Source organism: Bombus vosnesenskii, unplaced genomic scaffold (assembly GCF_011952255.1).
Source record: "Bombus vosnesenskii isolate JDL3184/JDL3185 unplaced genomic scaffold, Bvos_JDL3184-5_v1.1 scf7180000014797, whole genome shotgun sequence".
Classification (NCBI taxonomy): domain Eukaryota; kingdom Metazoa; phylum Arthropoda; class Insecta; order Hymenoptera; family Apidae; genus Bombus; species Bombus vosnesenskii.
In genome coordinates this window covers 2982-7078 of record NW_022883648.1, presented here as the reverse complement: position 1 = coordinate 7078, position 4097 = coordinate 2982, and the positions used below count along the sequence as shown (strand labels likewise).

General features: G+C 47.8%; 1 pseudogene; it reads right to left on the bottom strand.

The window, feature by feature from the left end:
* Positions 1–1658: 1658 nt before the first annotated feature.
* LOC117240571 lies at positions 1659–2792 on the bottom strand (annotated as a pseudogene).
* Positions 2793–4097: the final 1305 nt, after the last annotated feature.

Sequence of the window (4097 nt, the reverse complement as noted above, 5' to 3'; positions counted from 1 at the left end):
AATAGGAAACGATTTTGCCTAGAATCGCAAACGAACACCGTTTCGATCCTTTAACGGGGGTTGTATCGATCGCGCGACCGACACCTGCGACTTCAATGGCGAGAAACGAGAAGAGTTGGAGCAACTGCTCCACGAAATTTTTGTAATTCTCGTTTCCAGCGTCTAAATACGCGCGACGGTGCACAACGAAGCGTGCAGGAAGAAAGCCGACAGACGGAATCGCGTCCCCCTTCCGTTTCGAAATACAGCGGTGGCGGTAGAAACGTAACGGCGAGGCAGAAACTGTCGACGAAAGCGCGAAAGATCGCGTCTGATTTTTTCGACGAGCGACGCCTCTCTCTCTCTCTCTCTTTCTTTCTCTTCGCTTGGATTTTACGATGCGCCCGCGCCCTCTTCTCTCTGTCTGTCGAGAGAAGCGGGGGCAGAGAGACCGCGCTAAGTCACCTGTAATTTCCGGCCGAGAAATAGCGGGTGGCGCCGCCCATCTTCCGCGAACGGCTTCTTAAGTCTTCTTGACCGTGGCGAGATTTTTCGGACCGCTGGTTGCTTATTTACGATGACGATCGAACTCGTTAACGCACCGAGCACACCGTACACGCCACTAGAATTCCAAATGGCCGCTCTCGCGGAGCAAGTTAAGCTTTATCGAGCCCGATTGAACTTTGTAGTCGCTCGTGCTCGTCTTTCGTAGCCTGTCTCTCGCGGTGGGTAAATACCGCCCTTACGATCTCTTTCCTTCTCCCGTGTACGCGGCTACGCGATAAATTTGATATTTCGTAGTAGAGCAGCGCCGATCGCGAATAGTAGCGAAGCTTTATCGCTTGCGAATGAACATCGTCGAATATTTCGGCGTAATACGGTGGCAAGATTTTTCGGCTAATATTCGACGGAAGAAGGAGATGAGACGGATCTAGCACTTGCCAGCTTATTCGACCAATTCGAATCGTATCCGACAAAGGAGATGACCATCGCAATCGACTCCCCGAAAGATACGCAGATGGGAGAAGGCCGAACCCAGTTCTTTACGTTCTTTCGTCTTTAAACGAAAGTTGTCTGAAAGTGATTAGGTTTCTCGTCGTTTAAAGATTCGAGGCCCCTCGCTAGAAAAACGAATTGAACGCGAATGACACCGTTCGAAAGATTCGTCTTTACGAGGCAAGAAACGCCTGGCGTCGGTTTACAAGGATATCGAACTGCGTCAATTATCGTCGGTGTGTCCAGAGGAGCGAAGGTATTTACCGGGCTAGTTGGAGATTCCTCGGTATATGTATTATTGAGCGATCTACGGGTTGATCTGGGACCCAAGGCGATATTGTCGGTATGATTAGGAACGTCAAGGTGCGTTCGTATGTGCCGTCGATGGAGGTGATCGTGGCCGTGATGTAACGTTTCGAGGTTGTCGATAACGTGTTGAGTGTTCCGATTGGGATCTAACGTTTCCGTTGGTTAAGTTTTAGCGAATCAGCGAGTTTTTCGGTGATAAAGTTCATGCTAGAGCCGGTGTCTAGCAGAGCTCTACAACGGAATGGTTGAACTTTATTGTTCAATACGTTGACCTGCGCTGTGACTAACAAATCGTGCTGCAGTGGTTCAGAAGGAAGCGAGGTCAATGAGTCCGTTTTCTGTGGTTCGGACCCTAACAAGGTCGTTTGATGACGTCATTGTTTTCCTTGTCGTCTAGGACTGGACGATATATTTGATCCCGATGCCGTCGTTCGCGATAACCGAGATTCACGTTTCGGTGATGTTCGCGGAGACGATCGGGGAGACGTGGATGCGCGTCTCGAACGATGTGACGATCGCGGGGTCGGTGAACTAGGCGAAGATCGACCGTTGGGTGATCGATCGCTCGATGATCGGCTTACACCTGGTCGTGATTTGCTATGACCATGGTCTTGATGTAGGTATGTATGGTGTCGCTGCCTGCAGATGCGACATGAACCGGCGGAGCAATGAGTAATAGCGTGTCCCTTACCTAAACAATTGGTACATAGAGACGCCCTCTTGGCGATTTCAAGGCGTTTTTTAGGCGACTTCGCTTTGAAGACGTCACAATTCCATAATTCGTGTTGTCCTTGACAATTCGGACACACCAACGTATTATGTGTAGTTGTGAATGCGTAACTTCGCGGTGCGTTCGATCGCTGACGTTTGTGTTGATCGGGCTCTCATTTTATCACGGTTGATGCTGAACTTGTCCTGTCGCCTTTCGTCCGTGTTTTCAGAAAGTCTACCAGTTGCGTATATGACGGCATTTTCTCGTCCGGCAATGTGCGCTGCCATTTGCGAATGATGGCTGAGGGTAGCTTCGACGTGAATAATTTTATAAGAGCGACATTTGAGGTAACTGGTTCACCGAGTTTTTCTAACGCTTGGAGGTTTACCTTGACCGTCTCAAGAAAATCATCTATCGCTTCGGGTGTCTCTTTGGTTATTTTCGGATAGTCAAAAATCAAGTCCCAGTGGCGCATGCAGACTTGACTGTGGCAGTCGAATTTTTCCTTCAGAACGTCAATAGCGATCGAATGATTTAACTCGGTGACATCTAACGATTGTATGCTTCGCGCGGCCTTTCCGGTCAAAGAGGATCGTAGGTAGTGGGATTTCTGCACGGGTGTAAGTCGCTCGCTTCGATCGATAGTGGATAAGAAGGAGTCGTAAAATGAATGCCAATTTTCGATGGTACCGTCGAAAGTAGGCAGGTGAATTTCAGGGCAGTTTAATTGATGTCGGCTCGGCGACATTAGATGACTCGCAGCCTTGTGATTTCGACGACGATGCTGGTGTATCATCCATGAGAGTGTGTATTCGTATTACCAGATTGTAATATGTGTCGGTTACTTGGGAAACGCGCGCGTCGTCTATCTCCCCTAAATCTTCTAATTCTCTTGTAACAATCGATATTGTTTCCACGTGTCGTCGAGTAGTGCCGTATAGGCCGTTAAATGGGCCTTATTCGGTTGTCTAGATTTTTCGTATTCATCGAGTCGTTTCGATAGAAAGGTAAATCGACCGATTTGAAAGCCTCGTCTCCGATGCAAGGAGGTAAGTTTCTCTGTGTTTTCCATTGGTATAGCAGATTGTGAAAAGAATGCAGTGAACGAGCTTACCTTGTGGTTGCGAGTTTAAATGTTACTCGTCACCGTGTGTGTCTCGTTTAATGTGTAAGACGTGTTCTTACTGAAGTCGACCCTCTAGTTGTTGGCGTGAGGCTGCGTGGTTGCGTTCTTGCGTTTTCAAGAGGGTGATGCCTCTTCAAAACTGATGGTCCCTGGCGCTACTGACTTCACTGGAGTGGTAACGCTTCTGCTGCCGTTTCTATTGGATTCACGTGGCACTGTATGGTGGTGGATGTCACTGGCGTGCACTTTTCACTTGCCACTGTATCCGGCTCGAAGGACCAAATGTTACGACCGTTCGCGGAGAGACGCGGTCGTTAGGAAAACGCTTCAGCGAGAGGCGTAAATATTCGCTACGATTATGTTAATCAACGCCGCGAAATAGTCGTTCCCCTGTTTCGGTTAAGATAACAGAGGTCGTTTAATGAATGTAACACTGTATTAACAGGTTTACATAGAATAATATATTTTACAATAATATGATGATTATATTACAGAAATTTGACTCGACTTTGCGGACTCTCTAGATAAATTCGTTTGCTCGTCAGATTTGTCGAAGTGTCACGTTTGACTCGGCAGAAGGAACTGATCGCCCTTCGATTATTCCTTTGTCTCATTTGGAAGACGACCCCCACTATGCTCGGGTCACGCCACCGCTCGCGCCTATGATCACGTATACCTCTTCTTGTGTGAAAATCGTAACGGTCAAAAATCGACGTTTCTAGAGCTCGCTGCTTGGCGACAACTATGCTCTCGTCGATACATTGTATATGATCCGGCGGGCAGATAAGATGGTCCGCCTGCGACGTTGTAGGACCGCGAGCGACGGTTAGAAAATACAGCCTGTGGTGAGACTCGTGGCGTAACATCCTGCATATAAAATTGTTACCTTTATCCAATGCATACCACCTCTCTCCTCCTCTTTAAAAATATGACCTTTATGAACTTAATGTCTCCCAAAACGTATTTAGCAGAAAG